This window comes from Sciurus carolinensis, chromosome 9 (genome assembly GCF_902686445.1).
Source record: "Sciurus carolinensis chromosome 9, mSciCar1.2, whole genome shotgun sequence".
NCBI classification, from domain to species: Eukaryota; Metazoa; Chordata; class Mammalia; order Rodentia; family Sciuridae; genus Sciurus; species Sciurus carolinensis.
Genome location: NC_062221.1, coordinates 110,028,324 through 110,047,685, shown reverse-complemented (window position 1 = coordinate 110,047,685; position 19,362 = coordinate 110,028,324). Strand labels below are relative to the sequence as shown.

The 19,362-nt window shown below is 32.9% G+C and overlaps 1 protein-coding gene across 4 annotated transcripts in view; it reads right to left on the bottom strand.

Annotated features, from left to right (window-relative positions):
- The window catches only part of Robo1 (roundabout guidance receptor 1), a 373,106-nt gene that overhangs the window by 132,611 nt on the left and 221,133 nt on the right, over window positions 1-19,362 (bottom strand). The gene's annotated exons all lie outside the window — the stretch shown is intronic.

Below are 19,362 nucleotides of genomic sequence, written 5' to 3'. Positions count from 1 at the left end.
TTAACTTGCATTTCTTTGCTGCCTACTGCCTGCAATTTTCTTTCCATATGCTAATGAATATTACTCTTTTTACTTATCAGGATGATGTTCTCTATAGTTAAATAAATTATGTACACATACAAACAAAACATTAAAAGAGAAAGATATTTCTAAGCATTTTGTAACTGAAAGATGTTACAGATACTTAATGTTCAAGATTATATTATCATTATAACTTAAACATGTACATTAATGAAAAATGAAAGAATTGTTAACCTTATGTAATATCATCAACCCTATATTTTAGAGGAATAAACAGTTCATTACTGTAATATCAACTAGATACTAATACACTATTCAACTGCTATAAAACAAGCAGTATTATTCACTTTGTGATTGTAGAAATAAAATGTGGAAAATTAATCCAATATGTATTCACAAATACTTCATATAGTAAAATTATCCTCACTATCTTGATAACAACGAACCATCATAAATTACTTGGCATTAGTAAGTCGTAAATCACAACTCTGTTGTTTGCTAGATGTGTAATCTTGAACACATTGCTTATGACCTCTGTTTCCCTATTTACAAAACAGGCATGAGATATATACCTCAGGAGGTCTAATGAATAGTTAACTTCCCCACCACTGGATCCTAGGGGTAAAATAATGTGACCACCTTAGAAACCCAATTTAAGACACTGCTTAAGATGTTGAACTAGGATTTCTCCCAACAGTTTACAGGTTATGTTAAGATACACATTATGATAGATTATTTAATCTTTTAATAAATGAATATTTGATACTACAGTTGTATATTGGAATGGATGTTTTTTCATTCTAATGACATTTAAAAATATTTTCACAGATGAAGCACTACACGCTTCACTACAAGCTCAAACCAGTATTTCAAATATTACTCTTAAATTTTAGTTTCAAAGTCCCAAATTAATAGATTTTCCAAAGGTTCTATTTTCCTCTTTCATTTCTTGACTTTTCATTCCTCTATATCAACCAAATACTGCATATATCTGAGTAAGCCACAACACTCACTCAAAAGAGTTCTTTAATTAAAATATTGAGATAACTTGGGCAGACTATGACTATGCCAATTCCTGGAAAATACTTGCTTCACCATCTTTGGAAACAATAGTAAAATAAAAAAAAATAAGGAAATATGACTGTACTAAGCTATTGCCATTCAAACATCAATATCATACACTATTAATAAATTACACACTATCAATAAACTATGGACAAAAGGTAAGGTTTGTTGAAATAAAAATTCTAGCTACTATTACCAAATAATAAAAAAACAGACTATGAAGAATTTCTCCATAAGCTTAGATTATTATTGAATATTAAGAATTACTACAAACAAAATGTATGATTTATTAAAAAGTTAATGAATTGACCTTAACAAGCAACATGTATTTTTTTATGGATAAAATTATTAATCTATGATAACATCTCTGAAAAGTTTTAACACCCCTGAAATACCCCAAAATAAATATTTTCAAAGGAAAAGTAAATAATTTGCACAATTTTTCGATGTGTTAGGCTTAACTCCAACTTGGTAACACTATATCTTATTTACAAATTGAGATCACATCCAAATAAACCAATGAATAATAAAATGTCTTGCAAAATATCAAAGGGCTATGTCAGATAAATCAAGATTTTTTTCCATTTATTATGTTATTGGGACTTTTACAGTATATAATGAAAAGCTAACAAAATGTAATCCGTTAAACATTGTTGCTTAGATAATGCTCATGTAATTATTTTTGCAGCTGTAAAGCATAAAACTCTAGTATTGCCTATGGCTAAAGGCAATCCTGCATAAAACTATGAATTTAAAATTTTTCTTCTCTTTTCCATAAAAGCAATATTTCTTTCTTATACTTGCCCTGAACATTTCCTTTTGGGGAAAAATGGTACGTGTCACAATATAAAATAATATGAAGTTTTAGTTAAATTGCTTGAATTTTCTTAACACATGTGTATATTTAAATCATTAAAATAAAAATGAAATCAAAATAATTGGCAGCACTATGTGAGAAACATGGTTCCACATGTAAACCCAAATCCAAATCTTTTCAAACATCTCTCCTTTTCTCCTGTAATATCTCTCACAATCAGTCTACATTGTGTAGTGTTTCTCAATTTTAATTGTATAAAATTTTTTAAATTTGGAACTATATTTTCAAAAAAGACTATAATTTGAAAAAGAGTCAATAACACACATAGTATATTCAAGTAGATGTCACCTAAGAAGGTATTAAGCCATAGCCATTTAACATTATTACCAGATTATATTTCTTCCATGTTTATGAAGTTTTATTTTATGTGTACAAGCTGGTGCATATAACACAGCTCAAATGATTTTCATTTTTTCGCTCTAAAGTTAGAGAAAACATAACCTTCTCTGAATCATTGGATCTACTGGAGTATCCTTGTATTAAGAAAGATGAACAAAGCACTTCTCAGATCTAATCCATTGTGTTTCCTACAGGTCTGCAGCACCACACAGAAGGCTTCCCCATGATGAGTGGGCTTTGCGTCAGTCTCCTAACAATCCAATCCTGGTGGGCTCAAGTGCTCCTCACATTAATTTGGCTCCCTAATCACATGTTAAGTATTTGTGGACTATAATGCCTTCGACTTTGTGAAACATAGAATCTCAATGCAGTTAGGGGTTTCAGGAGTATGTGGTATGAATTTTCTGCTTTACAAATTAACAAACTAAGACTTTCATGGGTAGAACATGTCACAAAAATAATAAAATGATAAAGATAATTTTGCAATACAAAGATAATGTTAATGATGGTAGATGTTTAATGAATGCTTACTATGTAAGAAACCGTACTAAGTATCAACTTATTTAATCCCCAGAACAAGCTTATGATAAAATGAGTTTATTAATTTCACTATACAATGAGGAATATTTAAAAACTTAGTGGCCAAGGATGTGTCTCTATGAGTTGCCCACCTATCTGGTCTTAACACAGTATTCACAATTCTAAGTACACAAGTATTATGATATAATGAGTATTTTGATCCCTTTCAATGGAACAATGGAAGAGAAATTAAGTGAGAAATTTTCCTCCTGACAGTTATATGGGTATCTTATTCTGCATTCATGAATTCTCTCAGATTTTTCCATGTTTGGAAGAAGCCACTTCACATTTTTTACAGCATATTGGGAATTAGAATTCATTATTCAGAATACACATGCTGTGTTACTTCTTATCAATGACTCATATTTCAACCACAAAATGACTGAACAGACTGTACAATAATAATCATTTTAATTAAATATGGGCATTTAATTAGTATCAGGTATCTTGGGGAAAACAAAGGAAGATAATAACACAGTCTTGGGATCTATTTTTTTTCTATTTTAAAAACTACCTTATAAATGCAACCCTGCAGCAAATAGTAAACTTGTTGACTAGGAAAAGAAAAAAATCAATGAAATCCTTAGAAGGCATAGAATTTATTGGAAAAGAAAATAAATGAAGAAGTATATTCCTAAAGATGACTCTGTAGATATTCAGCATGCCTCTATTGCAATGTGTCATTTAATTATTTTCAAAATTATTAAGCATTTACCTAGTCCTTAATTTTGAGTAGAAAATACTTTAGTCATTTTTATAATACTTCTAGTTCTGTCTGAATTCCAATTTACATGTGGACATGAAGAAATACCAATTAATTTCAAAAAAACTATAATGCTCTCATTTAACAAAAATATACTGAGCACAATTTTTGTGCCCAACAGTCATGCTAGAACTCTTGAATTTTCCTTGCAGTGAAATATATGTAAAATGCTGATGTCTGTCAAAAAACAATCTTAAGATCCACCTTGCAGGGAAAGGATAATGCAATAGGATTTTGTTGTGGATTATTCTGAATTAACAGAAATGTTTGAGAGCTGGATAAGAAAGCATAAGCATATCTAAGCTATTTGTCTTCTTACAATTTAGTATATACCATTACTCAGAAGAACTGTTATTGGGAACATGTGCTTAAAACCTCTTCAATTTCTTAAATAATTCCAATCTTTTAAAAATATCCCAAGAAGAAGATGAATGTACAGAAAGAGAACCCATTAGAAAAGAAAACTTAAAAATTAAGATATAAAATAATATTCTGTGATGTATTATTCATTCACCTTTTAGCATCACCTTCTAATGCTAAGGAATTTGTTTTTTAAAATGATGCATACGTTTGTTGAAGAGAACCTAGGTTGGTTCCATAACTTAACTATTGTGAACTGTGCAGCTGTAAACATTAATGTGGCTGCATAATGGTAGTATGCTGATTTTAAATCCTTTGGATATATATCAAGGAATTCGAGAACTGGGTCAAAGGGTGTTTCCATTCCTAGTTTCTTTGGGAACCTCCATACTGCTTTCCAGAATGTTTGATCTATTTGCAGATCACCAACAATGTATGAGTATACCCTAGGAGCCTTTCAACAGATGAATGGATAATAAAATGTGGTATACCAAACACACACACACACACACACACACACACACACACACACACACAAATGGAGTATTACTTAGCCATAAAGAAGAATGACTTCATGAAATTAGCCAGTAAATGGGTGGAATTAGAGACAACTATCATGCTAAGTAAAATAATTCAGTTCCAAAAAGCCAAAGGTTGAATGCTTCCTCTCCTAGATAGAAACTCATAAGATATTGGGGTGAGGAAGAATAGAAGAAAGATCAGTGGAGTAGACAGTGGGAAATGAAGGGATGGGAAGAGGAATGGGATAGGGGAAGACAGTATGAATCTGACCTAACATTCCTGTGTACATTTATGAACATACCACAATGACTCTCACCATCATGCACATCCATAAGACAATATTCTTTTTAAAATAACTATAAACTAATAGTAAAAAGATCAGTAGAGAACAAGGGGTAGGAATAAGAAAGGGGAAGGAGAAGTACAGGAGAATAAATTGAAACAGATTATATCCCATGCGTTTATAATTATGTCAAAATAAATTCTATTGTCATGTATAACTAAAAAGAAACAATAATTTTTTAAATGATGCATGCAAACATCATTAAAAAGTTACAATTTAATAATGACTGTTTCTCTAAAGAAAACATCTATACTTTTGAAAATTCGACATTGAATATTTTCTGAATATTCTTCAATAATTATGTCATCTTCTACTAGTGTTTTTAATAGCATACCACTTTATTTTAAAACCTTAAATTATGCTTTGGTTAAGACTGTGAAAGAAAATATGCTGGGAGAATGAGAGAAGCAATTATTTTCTTAACTACAAGAGGTTTTGAGGATTTCACAAAGTCCTTATGCTCTATCCTAGGAAAGCAGTACTTTTTTTCTTATTTTACTCAAAAATTACATATCCTGAAAGTTGTATAGGAGGGATGGATGTCAAACATCACTCAACCTTAGAGAACAGTGAGTATAAACTATTGCAAATGGAAAGAGATGCTATTACCAGAAAAAAGGACGTCAGTTGTCATTTGTTTCTTTATGTGAGGTATAATGGTGGAGCAAGCTCACTTAAACATGGTTGCATGTACTGTGTTCTGCTGGGCTACAGAAGCGGGGCATGTCATGGCTGGTCTTACTCTTTGTTTCTTTGCAGTACTGGAGACGGAACCTAAGGCCTTGCACATGGTAGGTAAGCACTGTCATATTGAGCTACATCCCAGCCCCAACCCTAGTCCTTTAATGTTTAGAATTACTTCCAGATTTGGTCTAAGTTTAAGTCATATTTCCATAGTGCAGAAACATGGCTACCATCATGACATTTCTTTCACTGCATGCAGTAGAGGATACTCCCTACTGTTCATTACAGAGTCACTAAGTTATTAAGACAAACAAAAGACAAACCATAGTTAAGTTAAAGACCACCACATATTCCAGATGAAAGTGTATGTTAATAAGAATCAATGGTAATATTCAGCAGACTTGAAAATCTTGAGATCATTAAAAAAAAAATGTATCACCAAAGCAAGTCAAACAGGTAGCATTGTATGCTCTACCTTAAAAGATGCCAGTAACTTAGCAGATGTTTGCATTTTACACTCTTGGATATAAATTGTAAATGAAATGGATTTATTAATTTAAAAATGCAGCATTTGTAGAAAACAACTTTATGTACCTATATATTTGTAATTATGTATGAGTTAGAAAACAGAAGTCAGGAATTTCAGAATCACGACAACTTCTCCACTACTCTGTGACTCCAGTTGGTATATTCACAATGATTCAGTTATTTCCATACAAAACAGAGAGTTTTACACTCTATCTTGATAGGGTTATTATGAAAACTAATTATTTAATGTTTATACAGGACTTGCCATTTTTATGGTGCATTACATCTGCAAAGAAGTATTGCCATTAGTCACTATGTAAGGAATTGCCAAATTTTTCAGCTGCCAGTACAAATGGAAAGGAGGACAAAGAATGCCATTGATGAGGGTTTCTAAGTGCCAGAGCAAAAGTCGCATTCAGGAGTAGCCCAGCAGGGTTAAAAAAACACAGACAAAATGAGATATCTGAGCTATGGGACCCTGATTAGAGCAGGACAGGCATGTATTCTTTCTTTTATAAAATCAACTTTACATTTAGCACCCCGCACTGAGAGAGTCCTCAATGAAAAGAATATACTACTGTATTTATTGCCCAGTTCTTTGTACCTGAAGGTCAGCTCTATGAGAACAGGGTTTGTCTTTATCACCTCCATATCTCCAGTACCCTGAACAATGTCCAAGACATAGCACACATTCAGGGAACGCTTAAAATACACTTTCTCTGTGTTAGGTATTAGATATGCAATGTGGCTTAAATTGGTGTGTGTACTGTGCTCATGGTCCTTAAGGTATGTAGTGGGGGATAGACAGATAATATTCAAGTTAACACAAGTACATAGAACTATGATTCATGCCACGAAGGGAAAAGATGAGAATAATAAGAAACTAATTTAGACGGTAGGTAAGAAAACTATGAGGAAGTAACATCTATACTGAAGCCTTAGAAATGAGTAAAAACATCCTAAGGAAGCACACTGCAGGCAGAGGAAATAATCTAGTTTGAGGGGATACCCTAAAGGAAAGTTTGAAGATGTAGACTATGCAGTGAGTCAGACTGATAGCAATGTGACATGAATTTGACAGGAAAAGGGGAGGCTTAAATGAAGTAATTTTATGAGAGAATTATCATATTTAAATGTGTGTCCTAGCTGTTCTATAAATGAAATGAAGAGGGAAGCAAGAATGGAAGGAAATACCATTTCACTTCCACTATGGAGGAGGAGGGTGGAGTTGTCCTATAGAAAAACCTAGGTCTAACGGTCCTTGAGAAAAGGCTGATAAGTCACCAGTAAGAAACAACAAGGTAACCTGCACATCTTCGTGTCCATTGCACTCATATCAAGTGTCAACGCATTCCAAGGGCTGTGTAAGTAAGTACTAATTCATTTAATGCTCACAGTAAACTACTCAGTGGGGACCATTATTATGTTCATTTTACACAAAGGTGGAGTGACTTAGGAGAGGTTTAATATTTTTCTCCAGCTCTTATACAGGTATACAATATGCAGCCAGTGGTAAGTTTGGGATCTGGGCCTGAATTCTGTTGGCTGCAACAACATGAACTTTGAGTAATAAACTCTATTGGTCTTCTAGGAAATATCCAAATAGACTTTGGTGTTTTACATGAGAACTCCACTTCTGGCCATTTCAAAATACTGAGGAAGTTCTATCACTTTAAACGGAAGTGCAGAGGAGTGTCATTCCTAGCAGTTCAAATAATTCCTTAAAATAGCTATACACTACGACAGCTCATAAGATCACAACTTCAGACCATCTAGGTCCAACCTCCCTCACTTCGACTCCCACCTCCAGCTGCAAATGAGGACACACCATCGGGTGAGGAGGAAAGGGCTTGTCTGAATTACTAGACATACATAAGATTAGATCCTCACAACAGCTGCTTTCATATTTTATTTTCATAAAAACTTAAATATTTTTTAAAGTGCCTGAAAAAGACTAGAATGCTCTCTAATTAAAACATTAGTTGGGAAACAAAGGTGGAGTATACACACAAGCACTTCTTCATCCTCTGAAGCCCAGGAGGATGGCTAAAGACAGTTTTCAGATTTTACTGGGGGGTCGGGATGGGAGGAATAATCTTAAGGGAGAAAAATCCTCACAGTTTAAAATGATCTCATTAAAACCTCACTAGCAATTGTGAAGGACCAGAGAAAACAGCAATTGGATTTAAAAAAAAAAAAAAAAATGTTCTCACCAATGTATCTTTGCGCAGCATAATTAATACTGCCAGTTATAACACTCCCCCCTAAAACCCAAAGGAATATTCAGTGAGAGAGAAGAGAAAAAAAATAAAACAAGTCTAAATAGCACACATAGGGACATATCATCTAGACAAAAAAGTCTTTAATTGGTGACAATCTGCCCTATATCACTATTACTATTCCTGAACATAATAACTTTCAGATCTCTTTATTCCTGGTATCTTCCCCCTATCACAGGCTGTCTAGGGCTTCAGCATAATAATGGGGAATACCTAACTGGGCTTTCAATCTCCAAGGAACATAACAAACATGCAATCCTGAAACGGTGTGAGCTGCCTTTTCCTACAAACTGCAGAGCTTTTGGGAGAGTCCCGGCAGCCTCCAGTTCTTTGGCAGACAAGGCTGAAGACCTCCTTCTGCTGAACACTGGAATCATACTAACAAGCCCTGACTGAAGGTACTAGGGATTAAATTAATAGAAAAGCAAATCATTTTACAAATCTTATCAGTGGTCCTTTACCAACAACTGTATTTTTATGAAATATATAACCTATTCCTCCTCAGAAAGTGTTAGAAGCAAAAGAACAAACATTGAACAAGGCACTATCAAAGTAAAAATCTTGAATTATGAATCATTCTTAAATGTTATCTGCATGTGTTTATTTTTATATCAGTTGCTGGAAGTGGAATGGTTCCAATGGAGGGAAATTCCATACTATAAAAAGCAGGTATTCCACAGCTCCTCACCTGAACCTCAAAGTCTCAGGTAAGTTTATCATCATGGCAAAACACCTGCAATCAACAATGGCAGAGGATAATGCCACAGCCTAGAGAGCTCTAGCCAGCCTGTGAGACCAGAATAAGCTCCAGTTCTCTCCCTATAGCACCTGGCTCACACAGAAGAGAGGCTCGCAGGAGGTGTGATAGACATTCCTGTTTTCAAAGGTGCTGAAGACTACCCTCACCCAAAACGTTGCCAAAGAATTAGGACAGACTCCTCACCCACTGTGATGTGCTTGTATCTAAATGGAAAAAGCTCATGTGTGTCAAGTTGGTGTATGCTGACCAACAAATCAAACTAGATATAAAATTGCTGATGGGCCACCAGAGGAATAAGTAGGGTTCTATAAAACGGACACCAGGAAAACATTGCCAAGTGGTTTGCTGCAGTTATCACAATTTTGCAGTAGCTGAAAAGGTAAAGAATGTCCTAATATGTCCTCAAAGACCACTTCAAATGCAAGCAATGAAAAAACAAAAAGAGTAAGAGAAGGAAACAAAATACAAGAGACAAAAAGGAAAAAAATCACAGGTCAAAGTTGACCCGTACAAAGGTTCTCGATTATTCCATATCAAAAACATTGAGTTATGCCTGTAATCCCAGTAGCTGGGGAGGCTGAGACAGTAGGATTGCAAGTTCAAAGCCAGATTCAGCAAAAATCGAGGTGCTAAGCAACTCAGTGAGACCCTTTCTCAAAATAAAATACAAAATAGAGCTGGGGATATGGATCAGTGGCTGAGTACTCCTGAGTTCAATCTCTGGTACCCGCTCCCACCAAAAAATAAACAATGAGTTAAAAAATAAAACTTCTGTGACTATAATTCTGTACATCAATGAATTACAAAGACCACGGTGATTCAATGTCTACCCTACCCATTTAAAGATATAGTTGGTCCTTCACATCTCCAGGTTTTATATCCATACATTCAACCAGCTGCAGATTAAAACTACAGTGGAAAAATAAAACTGCATTTGTACCAAACATGTACATTTCTTTGTTGTTATTCACCAAACAAGAAAATATAAAACTATTACCCAGTATTATATTGTACTATGTATTGTAAGTTATCTAGAGGTGATTTACAGGAGGATATGTGTAGGTTATATGCAAATGCTGTGCTGCTTTGTCCAAGGGACATGAGAATCTGAATACCAAGGGAAATAGATGCAAGGAATAACAGTATATATGCACAGTCTCTTAAAGTTGTAAATTTTACAGTGTTCACTGTCCTCTGTGAGCTTGTATTTCCACTCAATTCCCACCCAACTTTATCCTCATACAAAATGATTTTATATACTTGAAAGATCTGTTATGGTTGCTCATTGACCACCCAGTCCATGTTACCTGGGATACTGAGGACCAGTGTACATGCTCCTGTGTTTGCTGCCCTTAGGGTTTTACACCTCTGAATGTGCACCACAGAAAGATCTGGATGTCTGAACGGCCTTTCATTTGTAAAAATGAACAAAGTAAAAGAACAAAAGTCAAGATGGGAAAAGGAAATTCTGAAGCAAAGACATTTTCAGGCAAACCAGTTTTAGAGGAATGATATATGAGGGCGGTGAGAATTCAGATGACATAATATCACCAGGTCTGTACACCTTTGAAGCCAACAGGTACCTGGTCACCACCACTCCCTAACCAAGGCCTCACTCTCACTAAATAAGTTGTGGGCTTCCAAGAAGTTGGCAACTCATCCCTGTTTTATTTGCAGCCACAACCTAAATGCCAGAGTGTATGGGAACTCACGAATGCATAACAATTCATTTTTTTGAACAAAATTTTGGTTAAATTTCATAAATTGGAGTCAATGCTTCTATGTGTTATATTTTAATCATAAAATTTACAGAAAACCAATCCAAACCAAACAAATAATTATTATAATTATTGAGTCTGGTAAGTTATCTAAGGCCTACATATCAAAGAATAGTCACTATTAATATGATCAGTAGTCAAAATGGGAATCAAACAAGAACTAGGTCAGATGTTTTGGGAGGCAGAAGGGGGACATGCTTTCTCTGAGGAGTTTAAGGTCTCTGCTTTTAATGAAGAACAAATGGTTTGTAAGTCCAGCTTAGCTGACCAGTTTTTTAAAATATCCTACAAGCAATTTAAGGAACTATAAAACCATTAGCAACTTCAGGGGGGAAAAAAAATACAAAGAAACCTCTGAGTTTCTTTGCAATGCTGCCTACCTTTGGATTACTTTTCTTCTTTAACAGACCCCAGTTGGAATAGCAAAGTTTCTTGTAAATTAAACAAATGTATAATGTTTTGTTTTTCCTAAAGTAGCAGCTGTAACTTCTGCTTTCTTTACTACCATTTTATTCATTTTTTTTTATTTTCTACTTACTAAAAGGTGTTTCTGTTTCTACCAAACCACATAGTTTATAATGGGTCAATAAAATCTGATCATCACAAAACTTTGTCTATATTTTAAATATGTTGACAAGCCTGTTTTCTCAATAATTGATAGGCTCTTTTGGCACATATGTAATGTAAGTTTCCTTTCTACATTAGCAAATTTTTCAGTTAGAATGGTAATGAAAACCAAAAAAATAACTATTTTTACTATGAATACTATATCAATTATTAGAGGGAAATGTAGAATAGCTAATTATTGACAGTGTATAACTTTCCTAACTGCAATTACTCATACTTAATTTTGACCAAAGAAGGCACTATTGGTGACATTATAATTTAAAATATGAATTAAAGTTTGATTCTTAAAATTGCTGTAGCTTCCCATAAATGAAATTTTTTTTCATACTGTAAAATTCAGAACTTTTAAAGTAAATGTGATATTAAGTTAATTTGATGTTTCCAGTCTTAATAATGTATACTTGGTTTCAGAGTCTAGTTTCATTAAAAATCTGTGACTCAGATTCACATTTATTTTTTAAATGAGATTTACTTTGTTTCTAATGATGCAAAATTATATTTTGCTGCTAAAGAAATTATTAAAACAGTTTTTTTCTAGTTTAAATAGATTTTCATGTCTCAACAGATATCGAGAGGTAAGTAAATAAAATGCCTTTATTAAATGTGTGATTGTTTTTAGCTGACAATAACCTATGATTATGCAGATAAGGATATGGACTTACAGAAATCATGGAGCAATCCCATGGTCTTAATGAGCAAAAAATGGAGTCAATTAAAGATTATTTATGAGCTTAAAAAAAAAAAAAAAAGCATGACAAAATATAGAATGGTTTTTTGACCTAAATGCCAAAGCCATGAAATAAAAAAATTGAAAACACATTGTTATTCCCACTTTCAATTATATTTCTGTTTGTTATTTTTGTTTATCAGTGTTGAATTCACTGTAATGAAAGGAAAGCTTATGTGGATATATAATAATCTGGCTACATAGCACTTAATGTTAAAGATAACCCTAAACAAAAATGTAGCAGCATTTTTTAATCATCATTTTTCATATGATTTTTCTTTTGTGCTCTCAAGGTCAGAAGTAGAGAAATAATTTTACTTGAGTCATACATACTTGAGTCATGAAGTTCTCTTTAACTTTCAAAAAAGTAATAGAAGATAATGACCAATATTTTATATAAGAAAAAAATCAGTTATGTTTAATTTTTATGATTGAAAGTATACCTTTTAAGGATCACTAATTGTATTGTCTTTACTAACCAAATTATTTATACCGTTTAGTCTTGAAAATACTGAGAATGATGTCATTTCTCTTTCCTAAGAAGCAGAAGAATCAAAGGAAAAGAATTTCGAAGCATCATCACTACTAAATGAAAAACCACAACCAATAAGCATACAAACATTCCAGGATTTGAGGGGATCATAGGCATGTTGAGTAAAGTAATTAACATAGAAGAAGAAAATGAAATGAGCACCCTACCAGGTGACAAGTGACACAAGAGACATGTGTATTCTTTTCTCAAACACTATAAACAATTGACAACTCCTACAACTACAACTGCTTGATCTAAGTAATATTTGAAATAAACATACTGCTACATTTCTAACAAGAACGAGAGCAGGTTATAGGCCACAGTGGCAATTAAAAATGTTACTGGGCCTCATACAGTTGCCTCAATTCAGTGTTCGGATCAAAATAACAACTAAACAAACATAAAGACATAAGAAAAACCAGATTAATCAATTAGTCTCTAATACAAGTTTTTTGGTACACTGATGGCTTCTGATGCTTCTGCACTGAGAAGGTGTTTTAATATTTTTATCCATGAACACCACTTCCAATTTGAGTAATTTAACATGTGACACTCTACCAACTTTAGCATTAAAGAGAAATTTATATACCTTAATCTTCCATATTATAATCAAAATTGACAGAATATTGAGGCACTTGTAACTTCTAGTTAATCACATCTCACATACCTTCATTGTAAGGTTTGGTAATGCATGTCTATAAGTAGACTTGACAAAATAGAGAAAAAAATCATTATTTTCTCTACCTCCAAACTCCATGCCGACTGATCTTTTTTATTTATACATCTTTATTTTAATTTAGGGACTAGACTTTTGAGTTCTTACTGAGAAGGAAAGTGAAAAACCAAGTCTTACATCTATTTTTATTTGGCCAATCTTTAAACTACCTTTGAGACTTTATTCTAAAAATAACTACTTGGCCAACAACACCCCCCTACCCCCACAACTCTACCTCTCCAACACCTACTGCCTTTTCCACCTGCACCCCATTTCCTACCTCTTATCTTTGTCTCAAAGGCTGATAGTCTGCACATGATAAAATTTAGATCCACATAGAGAGTATGAGCAGTTAAGGTGCGTAGGTGTTAGTACGTGAAATTAAAGTTTTATAGAGTAGGGTGAAAGAGATGTGATTATGTGTTACAGGATTTCATTTTAGTTAGAAGGAAGGCTAAGATAGAAGCAGATTGTTTGTGTTTTCAAAAGCAAAGGGAATTTTTAAGTAGCTTTTTAGTTTAACTCCACCGGAAAAGGATTCATTCTTATGTTCTAAAGTCTTATATTTTGGAAACATGACAGAAATAAAAGAAACGCAGTCTAATCTACATTCTGTAATCTTACTTTACATGCTTATTATTTTGAAACTAGCATGTTTTAGTTAAAAGGAATTTAGAGATCTTTTTAGTCCAAGTCTTATTTTCATGTTACAGGTGGAAAAACTGAGTTCAGTAGGGTTAAGTAATTGGTTTAATGCTGTAATTAGCCACACAGTTTAAGAAACAATCAGATTATCATTACCCAGTGAAAACTTGACCAGATTCCAAAGGTAACAAAGGGCTTCTAATTTTTTAAAATTCTTCAAAAAATTTTAGATGGAATTAAGAGAATTTCTGAAGGAGCTCTAAGTAGGACTTTAATAAAAAGTCCTCAGAAGCCATAAGATTTGATTGAGGTGGCTCCTTGGGGACGGGGGGAGGAGTTGCTTATTTCATAGTTTTCCTCTCAAATCAGCCCCAGAGTCTCAATACTTAGAAGTCAATTATATTAAGATAGTAAGTAATATCACTATGTTAAGCATTAACCACATGAGGAAATTAACTAAACCCATTCCTGTAACAACCACTTAACTTTGATACCATATCTGTTAGTTTACTTTCAGTTTTGAACATCTTTCAAGCTCCAGAATTTCATTCTCAGACTCACAAATTTAGGTTGAAGACAATGTCATCATAATCACTAGCTGTCACAGAGATATAAGGCCAATACTGATCAAATAAATGGTTCATTCTGTCACCGTGACAGCTTATAAAGTGACAGCTCTCTTTAAGACTGACTTCTTACTTTAAAATGAAAAGGCACAAAAAAAAAATAATAATTCAATGGTTTAGGTTTCTTTTTTAAAGTAAAAGAAAGACTTACTATATCAGAAAGGTACAGTTGTAATTTTGATTCAAATTGTAGCATCTTGTCAATGTCTACTATGGATTTTTTTCCCAAATGTGTATTTTAGATTTACCTTTTTATTGTTGATGTTGTTATAATCATGGTTTTTTTTTGTTTGTTTGTTTGTTTGTTTTGGTGGAGCTGGGGATCAAAGATGCCAGGTTAACACTCCACTATTGAGCTACACCACTGCCCCCAGATGTTTTTACTATACTTCCTAAAACCTCAGGCATTGCATAGGCAAAGGCCAGCACTTGTCCCTTAACCCTCACATGATTGCTCCAAGGTCTTTCTTCAAGGTCTGTCTATGCAGATCGTTTGGGGATTATATTCTGCCCCAAGTCTTGCAGGGAAGACAACTGACTTTCATTTGGAACTGGGTCCAGCAAAAAATTTTGATTGTTTGTGGAAAAAAACAACAGAGGGATAAAAATGATTATTTAAAATATTTTCTTTTAAACTTAGAGACATTAAATAAATAATTAAAAATAAATTTGCAGGGCTAGTGTTATAGTATAGTGGTGGAGTGCTTGCCTAGCACATGTGAGGCACTGGTTTAATCCTTAGCACCACGTAAAAATTAATAAATAAAATAAAGGTATTGTGTCCATATACAACTAAATAAATTAAAAATAAATTTATATTTTATAAAATACATCTAGTCCTCTATCTATCTATATATATATATATATATATCTCAATGTTAGTTGTTTTATGAAGAAATTACCCTGAACTTTACAAACTTGTTCTTAAAACTTATAAAAGACATTTTATGAAGATGATCTTTTTACTAAGAGAAAGAGTAGATGAAAAACTCTCCACATAAAAGGAAAGAGAAAATAAACTACTTGGGTTATTAGAGTAAGAACTAATATCTAACAGAATAGCACACTAATAGGGTGGTCACTCAAAATATACAGTTTAAGATAAATATATAAGGAAGCCAAGGGGATCCAGTTTTATTTTATGGTGTACTACAATAGAGGGCAAAGCTCATTAAACAGATGGCACTCAGGATTTCTCAATGAATTCAGCATCTGTGTGTACATGTTGCATAAATGCCAATTAAAATGTGTCCGAGTAAATTTACATCCCTTGCTGATAGAAAGCAAGCCAATCTTGCTGGCTCAGGATCAAGGTTAAACTTAATCATCTGCTGAACTTGCAGCAAGTTGCTCTCAAATTGTACAGAAATTCCCTGAGAAATAATAAAAACAGAACTCCTATTGATTTGTATTTATTTACATTCATACCTCATTTCTGAAGCCTTGGGCCAGAGCTCAAAGGGAAAAAAGTTATTATTTGTGTGACTTGGCCAAATACACTTTTGACCACATTTCTAACAAATACGTCTTTGATTAAAATGCCTGCCTGAATAAATTTTCCTAACCTCCTCCCTGCAACCTCCTAGTTGAGATAATTTTGTTTAAAAATTATCCTTTCAAAATGATCTTGAACAAAGGAAAAAAGGCATGTAGCAGTAGTCTCTCACTTATATAGGAAGGATAAAGCATCTGCCTCAGATTGACAGGCAGCCATGAAATTATTAGAAGTAATTCCTCCTTGAGGAACAAAAAAATGGTTTCCCTGGAATCATTTTTACACAATACTCTAGCACCCTCCCCCATCCCCAGTTCACTGGTACCTGCATAAACCTTTATTAGGTCACTTCAGATCTGATGTTTTTTAATTTCAAGCTTTCAACAATCAACCACATTCTATAATGAAGGTTTTACCTTGTTATTAAAATAGGAACTGCATTGTAAAGAAATATTACACAGCCACTGCATATCATGTTCTTTTCAAAAGAAGATAATGAAATACTCAAGATAAAATGTTAATTGAAAAAAGAACATAAAAATTGGTATAGTAAGTTTCCAAAACTATGTTGCATAAAACACTAATTAAAAATAAACTGAATATGTATTTGCTTTAAAAAGTCATTTATATCTGGAAAATCCTACATATTTTAGTTACAATTTGAAGATAAGAATAGTCTCTATTACATGAAAATATTTAAAGGTCCTATGGCAAAGAAACTCACGTGATTATATTACCTTAATATTTTCTAAACACATTTGTCCATGCTAACTTTATTTCATTAATTTTTCTACAAACATCTTTCTAAAATAAAATCTTTAGTAATACACTTTGAGAAAGCCCAGTGTCAAATATTTCTAGTTTTGTAAAAATGCATAATAGAGCAAGAAAGACAGACAGAGACATAAACACAGATACAGATATATGCATGTAACTATTAGGAGTAATGAAATTATGAATGATTTAAAGTTTCTCCTTTGCACATTCCTAAGTTTTAGGTTTTTAAAAAAATAAGTAACCTGTTTTATAGAAGGGGAAAACATGCATTGTACTAAAATACCAGCACATTTGTACTTATAACTTCATGTGACGGATTCTTACTGACTCTACTACAAATAGCTAAAAATCAGCAGTTGACTATGTAGAAGGTTTATGCTGAGGACTAAATCTCCTTTAATCTTTGTAAAAATTGAAGAGTTTTTACTATTTTACACATTTTGGGAGGTGAAGTCACTTGTTTGTCATAAGGAAGAACCAGGATTTCTTCCTAGGTATGTTTGATGTCAAATCCCACAGTTTTGCAACTGAGTTCCAATTACATATATCAAATATTACCAAATATTACCAAAGTACATCACCAAACTGCCATACACTAACACTCAAATAAAATTAATAACTACACTTCCTTATTGGATAATAGGTACAAGATTTGTGTTCTCAATGCTAGCATTTATTTATTGAATATTTAATGTTGAGCTAGAACTGGGTTAACAATTTGTTATACATTTATCTCATTAATTTTTACCAGACCATCTGAACTTTCATTGGTGAGAGAACAAAGAAATACAGAGAATACAAAAACTGGGATACAAACCACATTAGTTAACTTTAAAATCAGTGCTCCTACCCATTTAATTAGTAACCACTGAATGGATGCACTGTTATCCTAGTATGCAATATTCAAATAGAGTTTTAAAAAAGTTCAGAGTAAGTCTAGTTGAACTTTCTTATATCAGCACAGAGATATTTATTTATTTTACTCATATTTGTTCATTAATTGATTAAATTAAACCATTATCTAAAAATGACGACAAAATTCATACTTTAAACCATTTCAGATTTTAACAAATTTTTAAAAATTGCCGTAAGGCAACATGTTTCCTCAACAAAAATGTTTTTAAAATTCTTCAAATATTAATATCCTATAATTTTCCAATTGACAGATATGGATGGGAAAGAAAACCAATTCTTCCTGATAGGCTTCCTCAGCATGGTCCTGTGCTAAACAATGCCCAGGACTCTTTTTCATTAGTTTTGTCTTCTTCCTTATCCTCACCCATAACACACTGTATCAGGCACATACTAGGTGCACAAAGATGTTGACTGCTGAATAACTGTTATTACCCATTTATCAGTTTTAGCATTGAATGACTTTAATATTGTGCCTCATTTCCATCTTGATAACTCCTAAGAGATCAAGATCACTAAGTTTCAATGCCTTGTTAATTTCTGGATACCTGGGGTCTGGTACTGTTTCTTTCATAGTAAGGAGAACAACAGTTTCTGAAAAAATGAAATCATCTCATTTAACAGTCAGAAGAATCCTGAGAGGTCTACTTATTTTCTTAAGCATTTTTTTTTCTATAATAAGAATTTCACCCAACCAGTAGTAGCTAGTCTGTAACAGAAGACTCTTACTTTGCTTATGCCTAAGCAACGTATAACCAATTCTACTGACCAGTCAGTCCTTGCCATTTGCTCATTCATTAGTCATCTAGTTCAGCTCTAATACTATACGTGGTCCATAACTGCAACAATTAAAATTATTACATAATTTAAGTATTCTCCCTATCCTCAATGTTTCCAGGTGTCATGATCCTGCACATTAGACATAAATTGGAAACTCCTTCAGATGTTTTATTCTTTATTGCAAAAAATATACCGGCTAAAATAGTTTTAATAAAAATTAAATCTACCACTTGAAAGTATCAGAGAAAATTTGCTTTAACTTCCATATCTTGGTAAATGTAAGTTTTTACAAAACAAAGAAATAAGCAATCCAAATCATGTTCCTTGTTTAACCAATGCATAAAAGCAACAACAGTTATTAATATCAGTAGTCATTGATATGACTATTTATTCTGCACAAATAAAAACTTTCAGAAATGACCTTCTATTCACACTGCTAAGTATGAAAGACTTGAAAATATACTAGTAATTCTATTTAGTAAATTTTATCAAGCACAATTTAAGACTACATCCACTGATAAATTGATAATCCTCTTTAAAGCATATCATAGAATTTAAGTTTTATTTATAATTTTAATTACTTAAGAGCAGATTTATCCTGTTATACTACAGAGTCTTACATTGAGTT